Genomic DNA, 13,275 nt, shown 5'->3' with positions numbered 1-13,275 from the left:
CTTCTTTGCGCACAGAGCATTCTGCCGAGCGCAGGGAGCTCCTGAGAGCGGTTTGTGCCGAAAGCAGCCAGGGACCGGCACTTAGCTTCGGAGAGCTGCGTATCTGCGTCTTCTGCGTGTCTTGCCGCTCAACACTCAGCAAAAAGCTTTTCCACCATATCTTGCAAAGAGTAACTCTGCCAGTATAGAAAACATCCAAAATCATGTTCTAAACTTGCACGGAGGTCTGCAAAGAGTTTTGCAAGAAGGAAAGCTAGTTGTCCAAAACTCGTTCCTTTCGAATATAATATCAGTGGAAAAGGCAGGAGAGTAGTAAAATACTATTTTCTCTAAGTCTGAATGCTGCCCACACTGTTCCTGTGTGGTGCGGCTTGCATCTTCGCTTTTGGGAAGCTGCCGCTCTCTCCGTCTCCCGGGGAGGAAGAAGCGGCTTCTTCGCGCACAAGATTGTGCCGAGCGCAGGGAGCTCCTGAGAGCGGTTTGTGCCGAAAGCAGCCGTGGACCGGCACTTAGCTTCGGAGAGCTGCGTATCTGGGTCTTCTGCGTGTCTTGCCGCTCAACACTCAGCAAAAAGCTTTTCCACCATATCTTGCAAAGAGAAACTCTGCCCGTATAGAAAACATCCAAAATCATGTTCTAAACTTGCACGGAGGTCTGTAAAGAGTTTTGCAATACGGAAAAGATAGTTGTGCCGAACACGTTCTTTTCGAATATAATAACAATTGAAAAGGCAGGAGAGTGGTAAAATACTGGTTTCTCTAAGTCTGAATGCTGCCCACACTGTTCCTGTGTGGTGCGGCTTGCATCTTCGCTTTTGGAAAGATGCCGTTCTCTCCGTCTCCCGGAGGCGAAGAAGCGGCTTCTTTGCGCACAGAGCATTCTGCCGAGCGCAGGGAGCTCCTGAGAGCGGTTTGTGCCGAAAGCAGCCAGGGACCGGCACTTAGCTTCGGAGAGCTGCGTATCTGCGTCTTCTGCGTGTCTTGCCGCTCAACACTCAGCAAAAAGCTTTTCCACCATATCTTGCAAAGAGTAACTCTGCCAGTATAGAAAACATCCAAAATCATGTTCTAAACTTGCACGGAGGTCTGCAAAGAGTTTTGCAAGAAGGAAAGCTAGTTGTCCAAAACTCGTTCCTTTCGAATATAATATCAGTGGAAAAGGCAGGAGAGTAGTAAAATACTATTTTCTCTAAGTCTGAATGCTGCCCACACTGTTCCTGTGTGGTGCGGCTTGCATCTTCGCTTTTGGGAAGCTGCCGCTCTCTCCGTCTCCCGGGGAGGAAGAAGCGGCTTCTTCGCGCACAAGATTGTGCCGAGCGCAGGGAGCTCCTGAGAGCGGTTTGTGCCGAAAGCAGCCGTGGACCGGCACTTAGCTTCGGAGAGCTGCGTATCTGCGTCTTCTGCGTGTCTTGCCGCTCAACACTCAGCAAAAAGCTTTTCCACCATATCTTGCAAAGAGAAACTCTGCCCGTATAGAAAACATCCAAAATCATGTTCTAAACTTGCACGGAGGTCTGTAAAGAGTTTTGCAATACGGAAAAGATAGTTGTGCCGAACACGTTCTTTTCGAATATAATAACAATTGAAAAGGCAGGAGAGTGGTAAAATACTTTTTTCTCTAAGTCTGAATGCTGCCCACACTGTGCCTGCGTGGTGCGGCTTGCATCTTCGACTTTGGGAAGCTGCCGCTCTCTCCGTCTCCCGGAGGCGAAGAAGCGGCTTCTTTGCGCACAAGATTGTGCCGAGCGCAGGGAGCTCCTGAGAGCGGTTTGTGCCGAAAGAAGCCGGGGACCGGCACTTAGCTTCGGAGAGCTGCGTATCTGCGTCTTTTGCGTCTCTTGCCGCTCAACACTTAGCAAAAAGCTTTTCCACCATATCTTCCAAGGAGAAATTGTGCCAGTACACAAAACATCCCGGATCTTTCTCTAAAAGATCCACATGGGTATTCGAACTGTTTAACTAGAAGAAAAAGGTAGTTGTCGAAAACTCCTTTTATTCGATTATATTGTGAATGGAAAAGTCAGGAGAGTGGTAAAGTAGTCTTTTCTATTTGTTTGAAATATGCTCAGGTTATCCTGGTATTGGGCGGCTTGGTTCTTCGCCTTTCGGAGCGTGCCGCTCTCTCCGTCTCCCGGAGGCGAAGCGGCTTCTTTGCGCACAGAGCATTGTGCAGACCGCCGGGAGCACCTGAGAGCGGTTTTTGCCGAAAGACGCCGGGGACCGGCACTTAGCTTCGGAGAGCTGCGTATCTCTGTCTTCTTAGGTTCTTGTCGTTCAACACTCAGCAAAAATCTTTTCCACCATATCTTGCAAGGAGAAACTGTGCCAGTACACAAAACATCCCCGATCTTCTTCTTAAAGTTGCACAGAGGACTGCAGAGTGTTTATCAAGAAGAAAAACATAGTGTCCCAAAACTCCTTTTATTCGAATATTATGTGAATGAAAGGGCAGGAGAATGCTAAAGTACTCGTTTCTATCAATTTGAAAGCTGCACACGCTATATCGGTGTGCTGCGGCTTGCATCTTCGCCTTTGGGAAGCTGCCGTTCTCTCCATCTCCCGGAGGCGAAGAAGCGGCTTCTTCGCGCACAGAGCATTGTGCCGGTGGCGGTGTTCTCCAGAGAGCGGCTTCTGACGAAAGACGCCCTGGCAGGGGGCTTCGTTCCGGAGAGTTCTTTACTCTGCCTTCTGCCTCTCTCGTCGCATCAAACTGAGCAAAAAGCTTTTTTACTATGTCTTGCCAGCACAAACTGTGCCCGTACGGAAAGCATCTCCGCTCTTGTTCTAGAAGTTGCACGGAGGTCTGCAGAGTGTTTAGCAAGAAGCAAAAGAAAGTTGTCCAAAACTCCTTCTTTTTGAATGGTAATGTGAATAGAAAAGGCAGGAGAGTGCTAAGGTACTGTTTTCTTTAGGTTTGACAACTGCACACACACTCCCCATGTTGTGCGACTTTTTTTCTTGGCTTTTAAAGACGCGGCCGCGGTCTCCGTCTCCCGGAGGCGAAGAAGCCGCTTCTTTGCACACAGAGCATTGTGCCGGTCGCGGTGCGCTCCGGAGCACGGCTTCTGCGGAAAGACGCCCGGGAGCGGCCCCTACCTTCGGAGAGCTCCGTATCTCTGAATCTGCGTCTCTTGTCGCCTACATCTTAGCAAAAAGCTTTTCTACTATGTCTCGCAAGGAGAAACTGTCCCAGTACAAAAAGCATCCTTGGTCTTTTTCTGGAAGTTGCACGGAGTGTCCGCAGAGTGTTTAGCAAGAAGCAAAAGAAAGTTGTCCAAAACCCCTTTTCTTCCAATGTTAATGTGAATTGAAAAGGCAGGAGAATGGGGAAGTGCTGTTTTCTGTACGTTTGAAAGCTGTCACAAGGAGAAAGTCTATCAGCACCTCAAGTTTTCCCCGATTTTACTCCCGATATTTCTTTTGCTGTGCAGTCAAGAAGCACCCTTCGTTCTTAGTTATGCTGCAGGTTGTCTTCAAATGGCTTTGCTTTCTGTCCCCTCCTCCCCATTTCTAACAGGCACAAGCACATTCCCTTCCCGGAACAAAATCCTGGTAATAGAGCCAGGAAGACTACGCTTTGACTTTGAGAACCAAAACCTATCTAAAAGAAAATAGTCCATTCTTTGAGACCCAATATCACACATCTGTGTGCAGGAGGAAGAGGGGTGCGTGCGTGCGTGAATGGGAAGTGTACTCGCCAACAAACTAGAGCCAATATTAGTAACCAACATGTAACAAGTCTGGACGTATATAATTCCCTGCTCTTTTTTGGATCTTTTTTCTTAAAGGTTATTTTGCTTTTAAAGATTTTCTAGTCATTTGAGAGATTCTTCTTTGTTTGTGTGAGAATAGAAATCTCCATAAAGCTTACTACCTAAAAGCAGGGTAATCTTTTGGACTTGATGATGACTATTTGGGAGATGATATTTTCATCTGCATAAATCAATTTCCTTGTTTTGGAACTATTTTTGTCACGGAAAGTAGTAAGTTTCAAGATGTGTTTTTAGAAGGTGTAAAAATTGAGATCCTCATTTGTATCAAAGCCATACAAAGAATATCCCTTAAAACCATCCACTCCATCATTTCATTTTTGTATTTTTGTCTTTTCAATAGCTAGTTCTCACTTTCAGATGGCTTTTAAATGCCCTGTTTTGACACAATTTTGTTATTCATTTCTAAGCTTCAAAATGATATTTAAAGAAGAGTAATTTCCTGTAACTACTTGACAGTTTGCAAATTAACATCAAAGCGGAGGGAGGGAGGGAAGGAAGTGGCAGAAGGACTTGGCAGAAAGAAGGACATAGTGGGAGGAAGGCAGTGAAGGAAGGAAGTGGGGGAAGGAAAGAAAAGAAAGAAGGAAAGAGAGAAAGAGAAAAAGAAAGAAAGAAAGAAAGAAAGAAAGAAAGAAAGAAAGAAAGAAAGAAAGAAAGAAAGAAGAAAGAAAGAAAGAAAGAAAGAAAGAAAGAAAGAAAGAAGAAAGAAAGAAAGAAAGAAAGAAAGAAAGAAAGAAAGAAAGAAAAAGAAAGAAAAGGAAGGGAAAAAGAGGGAAAGAGGGAAAGAAGGAACGAGGGAAAGAAAAAGAAAAAGAAAGAAAGAAAGAAAGAAAGAAAGAAAGAAAGAAAGAAAGAAAGAAAAAGAAAAAAGAAAGAAAAGGAAGGGAAAAAGAGGGAAAGAGGGAAAGAAGGAACGAGGGAAAGAAAGAAAGGAAGGAAGAAAGAGCAGGAAAGAAAATTCCCAAACGTCAGAAACATTAAAGATGATAAAATACTTGTGAGTAATTTCCTGTAACTATTTGACAGTTTGCAAATTAACATCAAAGTAGAGGGAGGGAGGGAAGGAAGTTGCAGAAGGATGTGGCAGAAAGAAGGACATAGTGGAAGGAAGGCAGTGAAGGAAAAAAGTGGGGGAAGGAAAGAAAAGAAAGAAGGAAAGAGAGAAAGAGAGAAAGAAAGAAAGAAAGAAAGAAAGAAAGAAAGAAGGAAAAAAAAAGAAAGAGAAGGGAAGAAAATTCCCAAATGTCAGAAACGTTAAAGATGATAAAATACTTGCGTGTATGATAAAGAGCGAGGACTAGATATTAGATATAGTATTGCTAAATGGCCCATAAATGTGAGACCCAAACAGTTCAACTCCTTGGATAGCAGTTTCTCAGCATGTATATGTTATTTCTAGCTTCAACTTCTTACTGCTACTGTACAGAATGATTACCATAGAATAATGGAATGGTTGGGTTTGGAAGGGACCTTAAATTCACCTACGTCCTCCCCAGCATGTCATTGTCAGGGACACCTTCCACTAGACCGCCTTAAGCTCAAAGACCCATTCAAGCTGGCCTTGATCACTTCCAGGAATTGGTCACCCACAACATGTTCTAGTGTCTCACAACCATCTTGGCAAGGAATTTCTTCCCAATAGCCAAAGGAAACCTATCCTCTTCAGGTTTTAAAGCCATCCACACTTTTCCTATTAAGAACAAGAGATTACATCATGAAGTAATGAAGTGCTTGGGTTGAAAGTAAAAGGCATTTGAAAGAAATGGGTTTGGGGGCTAACACAGCAAGATCTCAGAAATGGAGTGCCAGCTTAGGTCTCTGCTTCAGAGACAAGTGAAGCAATTCAGAAGTGTCCTCCTGGGATAAAGGTTGACAGATCTTTCTGCACAACAGTTAACAGCCGGCATCAGAAATGGGTGCAAATAACATACTAGCCACTACAAGTTTGTCATCCTGGAGTGGAAGGGCCACTCAGACTCATAGCAGTGGTCTTGCTGCTGTGCCTGTTGAAATAGACAGAAAAGAATGAGGAAAACAAATTTTTCCATCTAGTTTGTTTCAGTATTGGTACAAAGACTATTTTCCTGCCCTCAGGAGACAGCAAAAACAGTCAACAACTGAAATGCTTCAGAAATGGAAATGATCTGAATCACAAATATTTCTTTTCACATCAAAATTAAAGCCCAAGTCATAACTGTCAAACAGATAGAACTCTTTAAAGATGAATGTACTATACATACTAAAATATTCCCAGAGATAACTATTGTGTCCTTAGTCTGTTTAGAAGTCTAGACTTCCTGGTAAAAAAAACTTGTACAGAGCTGAGGTAGCTCCACGACATTCTCTTTTCAGATTAATTAAACTCTTCAGTCTCACCACCGTTACCCATGGATTTCCGTAAGTCCTTGAAAACCAGTAATTTCCCTTTTTTCGTTCTCTGAAAAAAATGACAGTGACAAGAGTTATTTGCACTCCCTATTTTCTGAAAAGCCTGAACATCAAGCCTTAAGAACTTTATCATGAGTTTTACTTCAAACTAAATTTGAAGAGAATGGCAGAAAGAATGGGAGCCTCAAGCAAAAGAATTTAGGCTTCTAATTCTTGGGTTGTCTTCTTACTTACCTAAGACAAGAAGTGGAAAGAGAATAGATTAGAGTTAGCAGCTGTTGAAGATTTGCACGTACTCTTCCACTCTTCCAAGAGGTCAAGGATGCTTTTCTGGCCCTCTCTCCCTCCACAAGCTGCAGCTTCCTTCAAGGCACAGTCACCTGCTGTGGCATGGAGCTCCCCATGAGCTCCATTGTGTTCCTCCACGGTTCTCCAGGGACTGCTGGGAGACAACCTGCTTGATGATGATGTCCTCCAGGGACTGTGGGGGATTCTTTGCTCTGTCAACTGGAGCACCTTCTCCTCCTTCTTGTCTCACTTTAGTATCATGCAGCTGCTTCTCATACTCCTTTTTTCCCTCACTTGTCACTGCCTATTCATATGTTTTGTACTTTTGACAATATCTTTTCACAAAGACTGATGGGCTCAGTTGCAGAAATGTGTCTTGCTAGAAAATTGGATACTATAGAAAACCATGATTTTACAGAAAAGAATAGTGGAAGTACAAATATACTGCTAAAGAACCGGAAAACTGACAATCATTCATTGTAATACGTCCCCTCATTTTGCCTTCTTTCTTTCCTTAAGATCTGGAAAGACTACTGGGCAGTGAAAAACACTACAGTGTTGTTTCAAAGAAAAGACTTTTTTAGGATTCTAAGGCGCATGTTCCAATTGCTTGAGAAAATTGAGAAAAGGCACTTTGTCTTTTGTGATAAATATCATTAGCCACTAGGGACAAAGTCTGACCAACAACAAGAGCAGATCAAAATCTGATGAGACCAAGCAATATACCTTGAGTGGCCAGGACAGAACCATCGAGTCGTCGAATCTGTTGAATTGGAAGGACCCCATCAGGATCATCATCAGTCCAACTCCTGGCCCTGCCTGGGGCCATCCTTGAACTCCCAAACTCAGACAGTTGTGATGGTGTGACCACTCCCTGGAGAGACTCTTCCAGTGCCCAGCCATTCTCGGGTTAAAAACTTTTTCCTGATACCCGACCTAAACCTCCCCTGACTCAGCTGCATGCCATTTCATTGAGTCCTGTCTTTGTAGACCTCATTTGAGGACTTTCTAATACCAAGGTGATTCTGCCCCAGAGCAGAGCAGAGAAGAGAAGAGAAGAGCAGAGCAGAGCAGAGCAGAGCAGAGCAGAGCAGAGCAGAGCAAGACAATCCCCTCCCTTGCCCAGCTGGTGATGCTGTGCCTGATGCACCCCAGGACAGGCTTGGCCCTCCTGGCTGCCAGGGCACTGCTGATGCACATTCAGCTTGCCATTGGCCAGGAGCCTGGGTCCCTTTCTGCAGTGCTTCTCCCAGCCTCTTGCTCCCTCCCCAGTCTATACACCCACCAGGATTGCCCAGTTGCAGGTGCTGAATCCAGCACTTGCCCTTGTTCCACTCCATCTGGTTGGTGATTGCCTGTGGGAATCCTCAAAAACAGAGGGGTTTGGGAAAGCTGCAAAAGGAAGGCCTCAGAGACAACAGAACTGTCATTGGAGCTAAGCAGTAGTCATAAGGTTTGTCAGCAGAAAAATTAGATGAGAAGTAGAAAAGTAAGGACAAATGGAACAATGGTCTGTGTATTAATGCTTGTCTCGAATAACTCCCTAAGCTACAGCAAAGTATATCTAGCGTGATGTTAGGTAGTTCTAAGCTTAATAATGGAGCTCTGTGCATTGTATCTTAAGGCTTACAAGCAGGTCTTTTATTCGAAAGAAGCGAGCATTGTTCTAAGCCCAGGTACATGTCTTTATAGTGATTGAATAGAAGTAGTACTGTCAATATGCTTTTGCTTTGTGGGATTGGTCAAAAAACTTTTCAAGTCAGTTGTAACATTAAGTTCTTTGTCTGCTGCTGGGGACGTGAGCTGCTGGCAGCTTCCCATTGTCATCACCATGTAATGAGACTGATGCTGGAAAAAACCCAGCTTGAGACGCCGTCCCCAGCAGTCCCGCCCCTTTTGTGATTTGTGCATAGACTCCCGGCCAGCAATAATTGCCCATCTCTCCTATTTGGCAAGATCTCTCTGCAAGGTCTCTGTGCCCTCAAGGGAGTTAGTTCACAGCTCCTCCCAATTTAGTGTCTTTGGCAAACTTTCTTAATATTCCTTCAAGTGCTGTGTCCAGGTTGTTCAAAAGATGTTGAAGAGAACTGGCCCAATGATGATACTGTCTTAGCCACTGAAATAAGTGCTTCATACTTCCTCTTGTGCAGAAATCACAACAAATTTCTTTTCTATCCATGTTTTCTTATGCTCATGCTTTTTATCCCAACAGCAGCTGACACGACATTTACAGGCACAGCAACAGCACACTTTTCCTGCTCTTACTAGACTTAACAATTTTGCAACCGGTCAATCAGTGGCCTTTGCAACTAAAGTCAGACCTTCAGCATTTCTCATTAAATGAATGTCTTCAGAAGAAAACTTTGCTGCCTACTCTGTACGACTGAAGAATAGATGATAATGAGTTGGCATCACAATCAGTTAAGTACAGAGCCTATCCTTTAGCAGGGAAAAAATTAAAAGAAGAGCTCTTTTATGCAACAACTATCTGAGAAACAAAACAACTAGGATCTTCCACAGGGTTCCCTGCAGTAGAAATGTACTTGGATGAATGCAGAAGATAAAAGATGTGGTTTTGAAAGGCTATGTCCTTGCTAAGCTAAATTGGATCTCATCCTGTAGATGAAAGATCAAGGAGCTCAAAGCGGAGCTAGAGAGACATGTCCAGATAATGAGATAGAGCAAAGCATTTTCCAAGATAATTAAGCATTCTGGTGGACTGGCCAGTTAGGTTAAATCTGCCACACCCATTCACTTTCAGGGACTGAACTGTGGAGTGCTAAACCGTATCTGCTGCTGTGCAAAGTAAAAGAGATCCATCCAAATTGTACGGTTAGTGAGAACACTCTCACTCTCAATTGTAAAACACTTCATAAGCTATTAATCAGTCTTAGGAACAAAATGAAATAAAGTTGTTATGCCATCTGGGAATGGGAAAACATGTTCAAAATATTTTTTTCTCTATGTTTTCTTCTTTTTTCTTTTTTTCTTTTTTTTTTTTTAATCCCACATTATGTGATTGATAATTTCAACCATTCTGGAATGCTTTTAACAGATGAACCCAGCATAGTAGTTTTATTACCGGCTCTTGTCCCTTACATGCTTCAGTACAGGTTTGGAATATACTCCACAGTCAATTAGTGGTTTTTTATCTCTTTTCCCAGAGACAACTTTTAAAGGACTACTTAACCCCTAAAAATCATAATTTCTCTGGTTTCTCCAAGCTTTTTGAGAAAGCTGTTTTGGTTTTGTTTTGGTTTGTTGCTTGTTTTGTTTTAGTGCATCGTTCCCAATGTCTTCAGACCTACTACAAGAAGAAGTTAAAAATAGATCTGATTTGAAGAGACTGTTAAAGCTAATGAACTGCCAGTCTTGGTATTTGTATGTTTCTAAATCCTTTAAATTCCAAGGCTGCCTTCCTGAATCCTCAGTTACTTAGAAAACATTGTGTTTAGAAAACAGAGCCAGTTCAATTGCTTCTGCAAACTCACCTTCATTGTATAGGATTGTACTTCAAGAAATCTTGCTTCATTCAAACATTGGAAGTACAGATTTGACATCATCTGTGACCCTTCCATCTGTCTGAACTGTATTTCATTGTGTGAGTTCCTCAGTTGCTTCAAATAAGGACAGAATCTTTTCAATTTGCATAGCATGTTATGTGAAGATCTCCTGTCTGCTTTCTTCACTTGCTTTAATGGGAAGACAAGGGAAATACGTTTTGAATGTTATCTTTTAGAGTCTACTTTTACCTACCAGTGTGCTTATATGGACTAGAACCAATTTCAGCTTGAAAGAAGGTATTGTCACCATCCGCTCATACCAACGGGTTGGTTAACTGGTTGGTTGGTTAACTGATCTGGGAGTGCAACAGACAACCTGGAAAGGGGATTGCAGTATCAATCCAAACAAATGCACCTTTATAGAATGACCACAGCAAATGCCTGAAAGGAATCAGGGAGAGGAAAAGAATAAAAAAGAGGGGGAGAAAGAGAGAGGAGTATAGCTACCAAACATGGAGAGACTAAGTCCTCTTAGTCCAGCCGATAGAGTTTGCCTAGTCACGTTGGGAAGGTCTCAAAGTCCTGGTTAACTCAAGGTTCTATTATAGTCCATTGCTGAGGGGGGAAACAGAATCTTGAAATGGCTGAGGGGGAACAGATCCAATCAAGAAGAAGAAGTCTATTGAAATTGCTGAGGGGGAAAAAGGTATTGAAGACGGGTACAGACAGTCCATGTTCTCAGCAGGATAAGTCAGTATCAGCAGTGAGTGGGACCCACTGTTTCAGGACTGCTTTCTGGGGGAAACCAGTCTAGGTCCTGTAGGCACATCTGTAGGCAACACTCAGCAGGCATCCTGCTTCAGTCAGGCCAGCACCCCTGCATCAGAATTACAGGTGTCTCAGTCTCAGTCCTTGGTAGGGGGGCTTCAACCTCGGTGCCTCATGGTGGTAGTGGAGCAGAGGAAGGATTTTCCATGGGGGGGCTACCAAGTTGCCCCAGCAAGTTCATCTGGCCAAGAGGTGGGAAAATTCCTGGTCTATTGTCATGAAGCAGGTGCAAGCATATAGGCTGGGTCGCCCTTTGGCAGGCCCTTGCTAGAAGCAGTCACTGAAGACACAGCTGTGAACAATCACTTGGCAGGCCAGAATTCTGCTCAGGGGCCTCAGGATTTTTGGTGTTCATCCATTACTGGCAGGCCAGAATTCCCATCGGGGTCCTCAGGGTCCTGATATCGGTCCTGTGGACGGTCGTGAGGCAAATGGGGGGAACCTCAGACCGTCTCTCACAGCACCTGGTGACTCACGACAGGCTTCAAAGGGTCTTCATCAGCAGTGTTCTGTACTATTGTTGTATACTTGTCGCACATTGGTAGCATATCCTGGAAAGCAGAGACAATATGTCAGACAGAGAGAGAGAAGGGAAGGACAAGAAAAGATAAAAAAAGGCGGGGGTAAGGAAACAAGAAACAAATATAATAACAGTAATTTAAACCATATTATTTTGAAACATTTTTTTCAAATATCTGAAACTAATCACAAATAATCAAAGGCAATAAAGCAATAAACAAATTAACAACAGTTCATTTAAAATATTTTTTTTCAAAACAATTCACCAAAAATCAAAAGTAATTTTCTTATAATCTTCAAAGAAAATTGAAGACGATTTCAAAACACATCCTCTCATTTATAGTCGCCTTGTGTCAATAGTCTTGGAGATGGCCACAGTGAAAAGGACATCAGCCAAGTTGTGTGCATTAATTACAGACATCAATTTTGTTAACTCTTTCATCATTCTCCAATTCATAATGAGTAAGATTGCTGATTAAAAAACCCCAATCAAAACGAAACGCAAAAGGGCAATGATGGGATGACACATACTGTTCAGGACTCTTGTGGCAGTAGGTGACCACCCAAAAAGAGTATCCTACCACCTGTGTTCAGCATCTTTTCTTACTCTCTCTATGACATGGCGTATTTCTTTCACATTGTGATGAACAGTTACCAGTGCTTTCTGTCTATTCTTCTTGATCTTCTCCAATATTTCAATGAAGTCCTGATGAAGCAAAGATTGCTTTACCAAAGTAATGTTCATCCCAATGGGAGTAGGTAAATGTCCTGGTTTCGGGCAAATTTGGGAGAAAACCTCCAAAAGGTGGACCCTCCAGAAAACAAACCCACACCGCCCCTCCCCCCAACCAGGGCGGGAAGGATTCCTTGGAAACAAGTGGAAAGAACCTGTTTCTGTAACAGGCAAAGCACCCCGCAGCACACAAAAGGAACAATACCAGATGGCACCACTCTTTCACCGCTCTGAAAAAGTAGACAACTTCAGAAAGTCTCTCTTGGGAGTGCTCGCTCTGTTATCAGTCTGTCCTGTGCTGGGGTAGCTGCTGCACCTTGGCCACAAGGTGCAAACTCTCGGTGTTTCCCAGGTCCCAGTCCGGAGCAGGTCCGAGTAGGTCCAAAGAAGGGAAAGGAGAAACAGTCCAGGGAAAATTTGGACTGCTTAGCTAAACTAACTAATGAGCAGGAGCAAAAAAGCAAGAGCAAAGCAGGAGCAAAGCCGAAGCAAGAGCAAAGCGAAAAGCAAAGCAAAAAGCAAAAGCAGCACCCATGTACTGCCCTGTCTCTGTGTCGTGCCAGCTGTGGGGGAGCGGCTGATAGCAAAACCAAAACAAAACATTCGCTCTTCACAGCCAGTCTTGAAGGCACAGAACATGATAGCCAGCATCAACAGAACACACGGATGGGGATACAAGCATCATAACGTCACCCTAGGACAGTAATAGTTTGTGAATCAGTCTTTAATTGGATTGAAAAAGGTAGTGGGAGGTAACTGGAGCTTCTGAAGAAAAATCACATCCCTCAATTTTGTAAAGTTACAAGCACAACAATTTGAATGATTTTTACTATCCACTACTGCATTTTCTACAAATACCGTATCACAAGCAGTTCTAAAGCACCCACACCCATTGCCTATATATTTAAGGACTGTTTCAAAAGTCTCGTTAGGATGAATTTCAAAATGACAGATATTTTGTTCTGTGTCCAAACAAACATCCTGAGCTGTAATTGCATTACTTTCACAGATGAAGCCTAGTTCTCGGACAATAGAAGATTCCAAATTAACATGTTGCCATTTTTTACCAGTTTGATGGGCCCATTGTCTATGTTCAGAAAGATTGGGAATAGCTCCATCATGATTTAGCCCTAATGCAATAATAGGAAATCTCAAATGCACTGAGGCATTGCGTACGGTTAACACAAGAGCTGTGGCTGTGTTTGTAATGGGGTGATAAGTAAAATTCACCAAGTTCCACCAGG

Source organism: Agelaius tricolor, unplaced genomic scaffold (genome assembly GCF_023055355.1).
Source record: "Agelaius tricolor isolate 1412-34295 unplaced genomic scaffold, bAgeTri1.0.p SCAF_18, whole genome shotgun sequence".
NCBI lineage: Eukaryota > Metazoa > Chordata > Aves > Passeriformes > Icteridae > Agelaius > Agelaius tricolor.
The sequence above is the reverse complement of the archived record's forward strand: the minus strand, read 5'-3'. Positions refer to the sequence as shown.